The sequence below is a fragment of the Balaenoptera acutorostrata genome, chromosome 19, assembly GCF_949987535.1.
Source record: "Balaenoptera acutorostrata chromosome 19, mBalAcu1.1, whole genome shotgun sequence".
In the NCBI taxonomy this organism is placed as follows: domain Eukaryota; kingdom Metazoa; phylum Chordata; class Mammalia; order Artiodactyla; family Balaenopteridae; genus Balaenoptera; species Balaenoptera acutorostrata.
The window spans coordinates 19,419,697-19,433,333 of NC_080082.1; the positions used below are offsets into that span (position 1 = coordinate 19,419,697).

Consider the following 13,637-nt stretch of genomic DNA (forward strand, 5'->3'; position numbering starts at 1 on the left):
TTATATAATAAAATTTACTCCCAACAGGAAACCAAGTCACTACTATTTTATAGTCTCAACATATACCCACAACAAAAAAATTTTAAACAGAAGTAGAAAGCTGTAAGGTACAAATAAAACAAACACAAGAAATACTAAAAACAATTAGGGTGTCCTCTATTATTATAGTTCTGTACCATACTTCTGTGAATGTATAGTATCTTGCACACACCTAACAATTTGTGACAGTGACTATGCTATGCCAGAGTTCTGTAATACCAGAGTTTATCTAAAAAGTAGTAGGCTGGGGGCTTCCCTAGTGGCGCAGTGGTTAAGAATCCGCCTGCCAATGCAGGGGACATGGGTTTGAGCTCTGGTCCAGGAAGGTCCCACGTGCCGCGGAGCAACGAAGCCCATGTGCCACAACCACTGAGCCTGCGCTCTAGAGCCTGTGAGCCACAACAACTGAGCCCACAAGCCACAACTACTGAAGCCCGCGCGCCTAGAGCCCATGCTCCACAACAAAGTGTAGCCCCCGCTCACCTCAACTAGAGAAAGCCCACGCGCAGCAACGAAGACCCAACGCAGCCAAAAATATAATTAATTAATTAATTAATTAAAAAAAAAAAAAGAGAATCCGCCTTCTAATGCAGGGAACGCGGGTTTGATCCCTGGTCGGGGAACTAAGATGCCACATGCTTCGGGGCAACTAAGCCCATGTGCCACACTACTGAGCCCATGCTCTGGAACTAGAGAGAAGCCCACGTGCCGCAATGAAGATCCCGCGTGCTGCAACTAAGACCCAAAGCAGCCAAAAAAAAAAAAAAAAGATACAGTGGCTCTTCCCCCCTCTATTAGGGTATGTTTTAAACTAGAAAGGCTGCTCTAAGTCAGGGTATAATTCCCCCCCCCCCACTGCACACAAAGCATCAAGATATCTATCTGCTCTTTTCTTCAAAAGCCCTCACCCATCTAGGACATTTTAGGACTCTATTTCCTCCTTCTTTGTTGGGGAAGCTAGTGTATCACCTACCTCTTTCAAAATAAGAAACACAGGATTTAATTTCAGTGTGAAAAATGCTTAGAGCTATAGCTATATACTTGATAGGATTCTGAATAGATAAAAGTCTATGTACTCAAATTTACAATTAACTTGGCTCTCATTCAAAATCAATTTATTCTTACTTTAGAAATAATTCAAACCATGGGGAATAAGAAGAGACATGAAGTATTAGAGGCAAACAGCTAAGGCCAACAACAAGGAATAGGTTGGTTAGAAAGCTTAACATTCAGCAATAAGGAAGTATTCCAATAATCTGAGGTAACACAGAGTATCTAACAAGGAAAATGTTCATAACATATAACATGAAAAAAGGTTACAAAAGAGGACACAGGATAGGATTCCAGCTTAGTTTAACAAAACAAAACAAAAAATACAACAAAACTAGACAAACAGCAATTCTGTTGAGATCCCCTACCTTAAGTCAGGCCGACATTATATCTTGCCTGGCCAAGTGCGATGGCCTCCTGACTAGTTTCCCTGCTTTCCCTCTTGCTCCATTACCACCCATATTTTACACAGTGGCCACAGATTTCTAAAATATAAATTCATTATCAGCAAGGAGACTTCCCTTCTGAAACCTCCCATGCTAAAACTCTTAGGCTGAAGTCTAAACCCTTTCACCGGGCCTACAGGGTCCTTCAAGGCCCTATCAGCAGATCTGCATCCAGCCTCATCCACTCTGCTCTAGTCTTTGCTTTCAGTATCCAGAACGTCCTAGGTTTCTTTTCTCTTGCCTCTGGGCCTTTGTACATGCCACTCCCTCCTCTAGGAATATATAAGCAGTTCAACTTTTATGAATTTATCCTACAGATACACTAGTACATGTGCCCAAAGAGCTGTATGCAAGAAGGATAATTATTGTAGCATCTTTCTCTAACAGCAAAAGATCGAAAACAACTCAAATGTCCAGAACAATGTGTATAGTATGCTACCATTTGTGTTTTTTTTAAAAAAAGATACATAAACACATGTTTATATATATGTAGAATTTTCTCTGGAAGGATATATGAAAAATTGGTAATATATATTACCTCTGGGGAAGAAAACTGAGGGATGAGAGGCAGGGGAAAGTTATTACTTTTCACTATTATCATTTTGTACTGTTTGAAATATTTCCTCTCATGTCCTTGTATTGAATGTGATAGTCACAGAATACTTGCACAATTACATGTTGTTTTAAAAACTGTACCATATGTACATGCCCATTTACAAAAGTGGAGGAAAAAACCGAAAGGAAACACACCAAACTATTAATAGTGTTTACCTCTAGGGAAAAAAGTAAGAGGTTCGTTAGGTTCTAGTATAATTCTACAATTGTTAGACTCTACCAAAGAATGAAACCAAACATTACTCGAATGATACAAAAAAAGTTTAAGACCAAATTTAAGTAAGGAAAGTTTTAAGAATTGCCACTGCAACCTCAATTCCCTCTAGCACTTGGGCAGATACATGGCTGCCAGTGCCCTCCACCTGCCTGCACTTTTGCAACTGTTCCTGCAAGGCTCTCGAGCCTAGCTTTACTAGGCAAAAATACTTTTATTTCTTTATACTTACTGGAAAGCTTCAGTACTACTTCCTATTGTATTGTATTCCTTTTGCCCTTTAAAAATTATACAATACAGATAATAGGAGAAAACTCTGATAAGCAAGAATATGAACTTATACATTTTACATAAACATGCTGGTTTATATCCACAGTCCCCTCCCCATATATACACGTATTTACTCTCACACGAAATCATATTGTCCATATTATTTGATAATCTGCTTTCTTTATGTAGCATATCTCAAATCCCTCTCCATTTCAATATATTTCTAGACGTGATAAAATGGTTGCATGACATTCTATTACAGTTGTCCCTGGGTATCCACAGGAAATTGGTTCCAGGACACCTCCCAGTCTGGCCAGATACCCAAATCTGTGGATGCTCAAGTCCCTTATGTATGAAATGGCACAGTATAATGGTCCCTCTTTATCGAAGTTGGTTGAATCTGCAGATACAGAGGACTGTCTGTAAACAGGTGTATCATAATTTAATTAGTCCTCTATTGTTGAATATTGTTACTCCCAAATTTTGATAATTCTGAGAAAACCTATTTGCATTATAAAATAACTATGTTATAAAACTACAGAAAACCAAAAAAAGTCACCCCAAACCTAACCATCCTCACACTACTAGTTTATTTTGTTTTGACTAGTATTTTGATGCCTATCCATTTAGTCTTTTTTTCCTTGGCATTCATTCATTCAAACAAGCTCTTGCTATATGCCAGGTTATTACTGTTTGAGTTTTTCTTTACTTTTCTTCCATAACAATTTTTTGTACCATATTTTAATTTTTTTCTTCCAGTTTTACTTAGATATAATTGATGTATAGCACTGTATAAGTTTAAGGTGTACAGCGTATGATTTGACTTACATATGTCATGAAATATTTACCACAGTAAGTTTAGTGTGGTAAACTTTCATACAAATATAAAATTAAAGAAAAAGAAAAAAATATTTTTCTCCATGATGAGACTCTTAGGATTTACTCTTAACTTTCATATGTAACATACAGCAGTGTTAATTATACTTATCACCTTGCACATATAAGCACCCTTAAGTGCTTATGTATCTTATACATAAGTACTTATGTATCTTATAAATGGAAGTTTGTATCTTTTGACTGCCTTCATCCAATTCCCTGCCTACCCCTCCCCCCACCATGTACTATATTAAAAAACAAACCAAAAAAACAAAAAAAACACAACTTCTCATAAGCATTTTGCTGGTTAATAGTCTTCCCAATCAGCTTTTTTTTAGTGGTTGTCGAACATCACTCCCAACATGGGATTTGATCCTGTTTACTTATCCGTTTGTCTACTGCTGAATATATTTTCTTATTAATTTCCTGATAAGTCCCACTTAAGCTCACTTAACTTTTGTACTCTCTGGTGGTCATCACTATTTGATTTAATGCAAAATATATACAATGACCAACTACTGCTAAAGTGTAAAGATCATCGCTTTACCCCTATGTAGCACATTATAGTTAGTTACAAACATATAGCTGACTCTCAAAGAATATGGGGTTTAGGGGAGAGCTGAACTTCCATGTAGTTTAAAATCCAAGTTTAATTTATAGTCAGCCCTCCATATACACCATACCCTCATTAGTGGATTCAGCCAACTGTGGGATGTAGTACCTTAGTATTTACTAGTACTGTAGTATTTACTACGGAGAAAAAAAAAAATCTGTGTATAAGTGGACCAAGCAGTTCAAGCCCACATTGTTCAAGGGCCAACTGTACATATTTCCCCCTAACGATACTACATTTAACTGTCATAAGCCTCCAATAGAGTAGATATGTCATTTTACAAATGGGAAGGAAGGGACAAGGAAGTCACCCTTAATGAACTTGCCACAGCTATCAAGCTGCACGCTGGCTAAGCCTTGGTGCCCTAGTAAGATTAAAATCTAATTTTATGCTTCTTTTGTATTTCCTGATACACCTAGATCAGGGTCTCTCCTCCAGAAAGCCTTTCCCAACACCTTTCACTAACTTCTGTAACTGACCATCCTCCCTGCACCCTGAACACAGTTTTATCAGAGCACTGACAACACTTATTTATAGATCTCTTGCCCCATACTCTACTTAAGACCCTCAGGAAAAGGAACCTTTTCTTACTCATCTTGAAATCCCCAGTACTTAATGCACTCCCTGGCACAAAGTAGAAAGGCAAGTGTTCAAAGGACGGAATGAGCACATTACAAGTGCTCAATAAATAAATATTGCAAGTATTTAGAGCACATCTAAGTATCTGAGTTGATCCAATTTACATCATTTCAGAGAAAGTCACACTTCAGTATATCTAGAACCAGTTAGGTTCAAATATAAAACCTGTATTCAAAGAGCAGGCAGTATCAATACAGAAAATGTAATTCTTAAGTGCCATTTACATTAAGAGCAATACTCTAGTAACAATACTTAGAGATTGTAAAACACACAAAACAGTTAAGAATTGATGCTTTCAAATAATTATTTTAGGAGTCATAAGGTCTATAGCTTAGGATTTAGCCATTTTATTATGACTCTGACTAACCTGAATGGGGGCGGGGGGGGCGGGTACAAAAACCAGTATAAATTGTTAATTATGCTCGAGTTAATGTGACATTTGTTTTCAAAATTCTGTTTTATAGAATTTACAGTTTTAGACCTGATTTTGGTCACTGCTGCTGTTTTTCTTTTAAATTATAATTCTTATATCATTGGAATGGTCTTGATGACTTGGTCCAGCCATCTAGAACTGTCTACCAATCTGCACAGAGCTCTTGTGCATGTTGGGCATGTGTAGGAACATGCATACAAGCAAACAAGCTCCATTTAATACAATTTAACTTCTATAGTCCACAGTAGATACTACAGGGGACAAAGTAAGGAGCTGGATGGTAGAGCTGTTACATAGCTCAAAAGTACTGCTTCTCAAATGTTTGCACTGTAGTACCTATACAAATAGGGCTTCCCACTCCCAAACACTCATGCCCTATTTTGTTGAAGACCTGTGTTATCTTAGACAGTCAGAGTACACATTCTTCTCCTAAAATATATATTTGCTTTAATGTAAAAAAATTTGTAATTACTTACCAGTTTAATTACTTAACTCACCGCCCCCTCAGTGAGCACAACTGAAGCTCCAAGAAGATGGGTCATGTTTATCTTGTGGCGTCAAGTACCCCGGAATCATACCACTTTGTACCCTAAGGGTATTCATATCCCAGTTTGAGAACAAGGGATCTAAACAATTAAACTAGTCATAACACTTAAAAGTGACCAAAATGTTCTTACAACCCCATTCCCCAAACTCTTAAGGCTAGTTTTCTCAATAGCTTTGCAAATCAGTATCGTTTCTCTTTTCAGCAGCTCATTAGTATGCACTGTGTGTCAACATTAAAAGAACCTGCAGGGCACAAGTTATTTCTGGAGCGACAGAATACTAGCACATACATCTTGTCCTTCATATCTATCGAGGTACCAAGCTGCCCACTTGGAAAACAGAGAGTTGAAGAAGAGAAGAGCTTTCACTCCTGTTCCCTTCCTCCTCTCTATTTGTCCAGGCACAGCTTGTAAGAAAAATCTTAATAGTCATTTAGATGATTCATTCACATAAGCTTATCTAATCTCAGCATTTGTAACCCTCACTTTTACACTCCTTTTCGCCATTACACGAGTGCAATTAAACTATTTTCACATTTTCTAGGGGATAAGAAAGATGTTTTTCCTGGTAGCCTGAGAAGAGATAATTTTCACACCTAGAACCCTACTTTATTGTTAATGAAATCCCAAAGCCTAGTAGACTCTGACATTTATGAGAGGCCTGTTTCAAGTTCCCTATACTGTTCATTATATTTCATAGCAGAAATTGTAGGCTAAAGTAAATTTTAAGTGACCCTTTCAAATGTTTTTTAAAAAATTATTTATAATGACTGTAACACTACGAAGCAAACATGAGTTATCAGCTAGGTTAAATCAAATTAAGTGAGACAATTTTTATCTAGGATACCAGCTTCCCCAATAATAGGATTCCATCTGTTCCTCATCAAAATTACAAATTGCCACAAGCCATGGACTTTTGAGGTCATTTGCCAAGAGTCAAAATATACATTTTGGAATGTATATTTGGGTTGAATGGAATGTACATTTGGAATGTATTTTGGGTTTCTACAGAAAAGCAGCCACCATATCCTTGTGTCTTTCTATATACATATTCAGAATGGTACTTGATGCTTTATACACATTCCCATCAACTCCGAGAATAGTCTCTTTAATTGGTATTATTCTCACAAATAAGGACTGTAGGAGTAGAAAGGTTAAGTAATTTGCCCAGTGTCACCCAGCTAGTATACAACAGTGCACGCAGAGTTTCAAATGGAGTACTGCCTGAATATAAAGCTTGTATGCCCTCAATCACCCACTGTCCTGTATCTCCTATACCCAAGAATGATCCAGCAAATCCTCCAACCCCAGGAAGGTCTTATTACTCTTATTTTTAAGACCAAGAAATGGAAACAGCATTTACCTCTCCGTGGCTGCAAAGTCAGTTTGAGCAGGGAAGACAGAACTCAGCTCTCAAGCCTCTGGTCAGCAATCTGTCCACTACTGCATCTTGTTCTTTGGCCCCAGGTCTGTGATCATTCTAAAATAGAAGCACAAATCATTTTATGAACACCAAACACACACAAATGCAGATACAGTATGAAAAGCAAAATGAGGGCAAAAGGAAGACTAATAAAATTGGGAAACAATATACTTGCTAAAACGTCACATTACTAATTGACATGCTGTAAATGTCTATCAAGTCAATGATAAAACCTTCACTTATTTTTTTAAACATTTGCTAAATATATAAAGAACTAGAGATTTCTGATTATCAAAATAGCACCCCATTGTTACCTTGCAACCAAATAATGTAAATACAGTTAAACTACCAAAAAATTAATTCTTATAGATGCAGTAATACTCCTTTAACAGTTTATTTCCTTATCTTCAGCAAGTAGTGGTTTTACTGATTTAGTTTAAACCACAAGTAAAGACTGTATTTTTCATGTAATAAGATAACTATGGGGCTTCCCTGGTGGCGCAGTGGTTGAGAATCTGCCTGCCAATGCAGGGGACACGGGTTCGAGCCCTGGTCTGGGAAGATCCCACATGCCGCGGAGCAGCTGGGCCCGTGAGCCACAATTACTGAGCCTGCGCGTCTGGAGCCTGTGCTCCGCAACAAGAGAGGCCGCGATAGTGAGAGGCCCGCGCACCGCGATGAAGAGTGGCCCCCGCTTGCCACAACCAGAGAAAGCCCTCGCACAGAAACGAAGACCCAACACAGCCATAAATAAATTAAAAAAAAAAAAAAAGATTTACTTTCTTAAAAAAAAAAAAAAAAACATAACTATGGGGGGAGATTTCACTACTGACCTTTGAAAATCCTAGAAGCACAGCAATGAAATATCTCTTTTCAGACAAATAATAAAATACTGTTAGGTCATACTGTTACTTGACAATTCTCTCCCTAAAATACAAATAAATGGACTGTCAAGCTTCAGGCAATGGTAGAGTGGTACTTAACTCCATGGTGGGGGGGTGGGGGGGAGAAACTCCCAAATGAAATGAAAGAGCTAAATTTAAGCATTTCCAAAGAATTTGGCATATGAGGTTCAATTAAGAGGGAACCCATCTCATAACTAAAGCCCACAAAACTAAACTGATATAATACTTTACCAGATGAAGCTAAAGAAAAGTCTTCTCTGTTGAAAAGGTAATTTATAACAACCTAAGAAGAGAATTAGTGCATTTAGTCCACGAAACACTTTTGTATTGGAGTCCATATATTGTCACTAATATGCGTCAAAAGGAATGAAATTTTACGCCCCTGAAAATTGATGAGTGACTAAAAATAAGATCAAGTGTGGAAAAATCACTATTCTTGAGGTATATGTTAGCAGTCTATATGCAATGCCACATCTTTGCATTCAAATACTAAACACTGAGAAAATGCACAAAGGTACTGCCAGGGAAGATCTGAAGACAATAACTAGAGAAAGTCTGGGGATGTTTAAAAAAAACAAATATGGTATACCAAATCTACACATTTAATTGTGAACCATGGTCTTCAAAGTTATATATTACTTGCCATTATTGTTCTTTCTAAACCTGTATACTCTTTCTCAAAGCATTAAGTTATGACAAATCCTACTTGTTTGAAGAGGGACCTAATTTTTGGCAAAAAAGGCTCTAGTCATCTGAAATCAAGATAGGTAAATAAGTTAGACAAATGGTCAACTAGGTTTCTGGTTTGAAAAAATGAAATAGAGCCTATAAAGTAGTTAATGTAGAGTGAATTTGATGCCAGTAGCATCCCTGAAGCAAAAAACCAGCCTCTAGAGGAACATTCTGCCAGCAGGCACCACTCTGCAAGGCTCTGCCTCAGGGCCCTAGTCAGCTACAGGTGGCTTCTGCCACTCCCAAGGAACTCCCCAAGCCACTCAGAGAAGTCCTTGGTGGGTGCCCTCATTTTTTCTATGTCCTTTAAAGCAAAATCCTAAAGCTCTTAGAATTTGAATGCATATTAAGGATAACTTTTATAGCTCCTAAATTTTAAGTTGGTTGAATGGATCCCTAAAGATAACTTTTACAGCTACTCTTTTTTTTTAAATTATTTATTTATTTATTTTTGGCTGTGTTGGGTCTTCGTTTCTGTGCATGGGCTTTCTCTAGTTGTGGCAAGTGGGGGCCACTCTTCATCGCGGTGCGCGGGCCTCTCACTATCGCGGCCTCTCTTGTTGCGGAGCACAGGCTCCAGACGCGCAGGCTCAGTAATTGTGGCTCACGGGCCCAGCTGCTCCACGGCATGTGGGATCTTCCCAGACCAGGGCTCGAACCTGTGTCCCCCGCATTGGCAGGCAGACTCTCAACCACTGCGCCACCAGGGAAGCCCTACAGCTCCTCTTAAATAAGCAGTATTTCCCTATGTTTACCAGCTACTCTTAAATAAGCAATATTTTCCTAGGTAGGTAAACATTCCTGTTGTAATCTTCCTCATACTAGTGATTTAAGTTTCCTTGGGTAACCTTATGTCCTCAATTTATTCTCTCTGTAAACTTAGTTTTCCAATAAAAACAAAGGGGACTTCCCTGGTGGTCCAGTGGTTAAGGCTCTTAAAAAAAAAAAAAAGACTCTGCACTCCCAATGCAGGGGGCACAGCTTAGATCTCCAGGTTCTATCTCTGGTCAGGAAACTAAGATCCCGCATGGTGCACGGCGCAGCCAAAACAAACAAAGTATGAATCCCGGCATACAGGAAATCTTAAAGGACAGCAACTCTGTGGACAAGATCTATACCATTAAAAAGACATAAACGGGACTTCCCTGGTGGCGCGGTGGTTAGGAGTCCATCTGCCAATGCAGGGGACACGGGTTCGAGCTCTGGTCCAGAAAGATCCCACATGCCATGGAGCAACAAAGCCCATGTGTCACAACTACTGAGCCCACACACCTAGAACCTGTGCTCTGCAACAAGAGAAGCCACCACAATGAGAAGCCTGCGCACCACAACGAAGAGTAGCCCTCTGTCACGACAACTAGAGGAAGCCCATGCACAGCAAGGAAGACCCAACACAGCCATACATATACACATACATACATACATACATACATAAATAGAGTATTTAAAAAAAAAAGACATAAACGATGTGTAAGACCAAGAAGCTGATGGCTGTACATGGCACAATTGAAATCAAGAAGCAAAACATGATCTATGGAGCACAGTGTTACCGGGAAAACAAGCTTTCCTCCTGACTCAACTACAGACCCGCTGGATTTTAACCCGTGTGGACCTTACTTTAATAAGCAAAACATGCCACCTGCCATCCACAATTTCAAAAGGAAAGTAAAACTGAAAATTACAAGAATGTCAAAAATTACACAAACGTACCAATATATTAGACAATTAAGCGTGGTTCTATTCTCAAGCCTGACACTCCATCAACACTACTGCATTTAGTTACTTAGGGCAACTTTATTATGGAGGAGAGGGAGAAAGAACATTTTTGTAGGGTTCAAAAAAGTAATGTTGAAAACACTCCCCTATGGAGGCATTTGCTGCAGAATTCTACAGATTGAGATTACACACAGTAGACCGGTCAATTTTGCTTAGCACCAGGCTGTTTTAATTTCCTCATAAACTTAACATAGCCTCCCCACTCCCCCTCCCCGCCCCGCTATTTAATCAAGACTTTCCTCTCTCCAAAACAACCCCAGTTGATACATCAAGTGCTGCACGATATTGTATTAAGGTACTAGAATATTTGAGGGAAAAGAAAAAACTGGCAATTCGACAGGAAGCTTTTTAATGATGCAAGATAACTTAAGGACAGAATAAATTCAACATACATTCCCTGTTTAACTTCTTTTGCCACCTAAAGGGGACCTGGAATTTTAACTTTCCTATTTGATCTAAACTCAAAGAAAGCAGGAAGACGCTACATATGCGAATGTTTACTTATTGCTGAACTCAGGGCTGCAGGAAGTCAGCTACTAAAAAGTGGTTACATTACGCGTAGATATTTATAAACCAACTGCAACTAGTGACCCAGGATTCAATTACAACATCATCCCTCATATTTCAGCATATGGGCAAATTACCAGTGGAGTCAGGAATAAATTCATTCTGCCCTACTGGCGCTTTAGATCGGGTTGCACAATCCCGGGGCAAAACTGCCTTCGCCTAGCCCTAAAAGCATCAGGTACTAAATACTGTAGTAAGTTAGCGTCAGGACGTTTTAAAGCGAGACGGAAACTCAAGAGTTGCCTGAACCAATTTAGCCAGCCCATAATCCCGAATTCAGGAATTTGTCACGTCACTTGAGATCAGAATGAAATTAAGTTTTGATCCCTTTGAGATCTCTTAGCGCACAAAGTCAGGCTCCTATCACTGCAAGGGGAATCCGACCCTGGCTCGAGAAAAACTTGTGGAACTCGTGTCCTTTCCGCCCACCGTGGGGGGGCCGCACCGGTCGGATCGGGCGAGGAGCCCGGGCGCTAGTTTGGGGGCGCAGCGGGGCCCGGCGGGGGCGGCGAGCGCGCGTCCCCCCGCCCGCTCAGGCGGCGTCGAGGCGCGAGCAGCTCAGCCAGCCTTGCAGAGGGAGCTCTCGGCAGCTCTGGGGTCCCTCTACTCGCAGCCGCAGCAGCGCCGCCTGCGCCACTCGGTGGAGACGGACACCAGCGGCGGCGACGCGCGGACTGGGAGCGACCGCGGAGCAGCCGGGCGGCGGGGGACGCTCGCAAGGCCGCAGGGTATGTTCCGGGACTGGGCAGGCTGGAGGATGGGCAGCCCGAGAGGCGTCGACAAGGGCCCGACACCCATACTGCATGGAGACCTGGCTGCGCGCGCGGTGGCTGGGTGTCGACACTTGAGCGAGGCGGGCGCGGAAGCCGGAGAGCGGAGATCGCCTCTCGGCTGAGGCCACCCATGGCGGGAGGGGCGGAGGGCAGAGGGCGGGCCGCGGCCGGGTGATCGGTCGGGCCAAGAGCCGGCCTCGAGGGCAGAGACAAAGGAAGGAAAATGGAGTCGCCAGCGCGCGGGCCTCTGTCGCTGCCACCGCCGGAGGCCTAGCGCGCCGTAGGAGGGAGGCCTAGCGAGCGAGCGGGCGGGCGGGCGAGCGGGCGGGCGGGCGGGCGCGGTGGGGAGGGGGGGCGGCCGGGCCGCGGCGGCGACGGGCAATGGCGGCGGCCGCGCCGCAGCAGGGACGGTAGAGGGAGACAAACACCCCCCGGCGGCGGCGCTGGCGCCGGGCTACAGCCAGCGCCGACCGGAGCGGCCCCATCGTGACACCTAGAGGCGGCCCGCGAAACCTCCTCCACCCGGGGCCCCCTTACCTCCGCGCCACACCCCCCGCAGCGCTCGCTCCGCCGCCGCTCCACCGCTCCGGCCACCCGGCGTCCCCAGGCAGCTCCGCGCACCCGCACCGGCTACCGCCGCCGCCGCTGCCGCCAAAGAAGCAGCTCCGCGCACGGTTTAATCGCTCCACAGACTCGGACACAAAATGGCGGCGGCGCGGTGCAGTGCGCCTGCGTCGGCGCTGCCGGGGCCGCGGGTGCTGATAAGGGAAGGGACGGGTGGGGGGGCCGGTCGGGCGACGAGTGGAGGGCGGGGGAGGAAAGGTGAGGGGAGGGGTTGGCGCAGGGCAGCATGGGAGGCGGCCCCGGGCGCCAACTTTCAAAAGCGGGCGCGATGGCGTCACGGGACGCGCTGCGGGTCGCGTCACGCCGCACGCGCCCTCCACCGGTCGCGCGTGGGTTCTTAGGGAGCCCGACGTCCGGGCTCCCGCTGGGTGGGGCTTCCTGGGCGGAGGCAGTCGCCTCTGGGCGGTCCAGGATCCCGGCCCGGTTGACCTGGTTCCTTAGCTGCAGTCACCCGCTCTGAATCCGTAAGGGAGGGGGTGGGGGGGAGGGTGTTTGGAGGAAGCGCGCGCGGGTCTAGGCGGTGGGGCTGAGGCGGTTCTTGGGTGGGGCCCCGCCTGGGGCCCCGCCCCAGTCTCCGCCCTACCAGGGCCGGACCCGCCCTCCGAGCGCCGCACCGCAGCCCGCCACCGGGTAAGGCCGGGCGGGTCCCTTCTCACTCCCGGCTGCTCAGAAACATTCCAGCGCCTGCGAGCCACGGCGAGCAGGGCTGTCCTTGCCCAGCGGTTTTGGGGGATCTCTCCGCCCTACAAGAAGGCCTCCTAATACCGGGTGTGAGAGAAGAGGGCGAGGGCTTTCTGGTGTGCCCAGGCCATCTCAGCCCGGAGAGGCCAGAAGAAGGCCAGACTTGATGCTTTTACACGATCATAGCAGTCTTTTGCCAAAAGGACTTTATGTATTTGGAGCGGCGTAATTGTGTATTTTAAAACCTACATTTCTTGTTTTTGCCCGAGAGCTATTAAGCTCTCTGTGGGCGGGGTCCTTCAGCCCCTCACAGTGCGGTCGCCCCTCCCCCTCCCTGAGATGCACCTGCGGACTCTACCCAACCAGCAGTAAAATTCCCTGAAGACTGACTGGAAGATGTTCTGGTGGCTCAGGGA

At 43.8% G+C, this 13,637-nt stretch overlaps 1 protein-coding gene across 3 annotated transcripts in view; it reads right to left on the reverse strand.

Annotated features, from left to right (window-relative positions):
- The window catches only part of CTCF (CCCTC-binding factor), a 49,844-nt gene extending 37,185 nt beyond the window's left edge, over nucleotides 1-12,659 (reverse strand). The window contains exons 1-3 of one of the 3 annotated variants that reach the window (XM_057533864.1): nucleotides 12,454-12,659; nucleotides 7,104-7,220; nucleotides 5,672-5,784 (exon numbers count right to left, since the gene is read on the reverse strand). The gene's annotated coding sequence lies outside the window, so the exon portion shown is untranslated. The remainder of the gene's footprint in view (nucleotides 1-5,671; nucleotides 5,785-7,103; nucleotides 7,221-12,453) is intronic. The other 2 variants (XM_057533862.1, XM_057533863.1) reach the window with 2 other exon arrangements.
- Nucleotides 12,660-13,637: the final 978 nt, after the last annotated feature.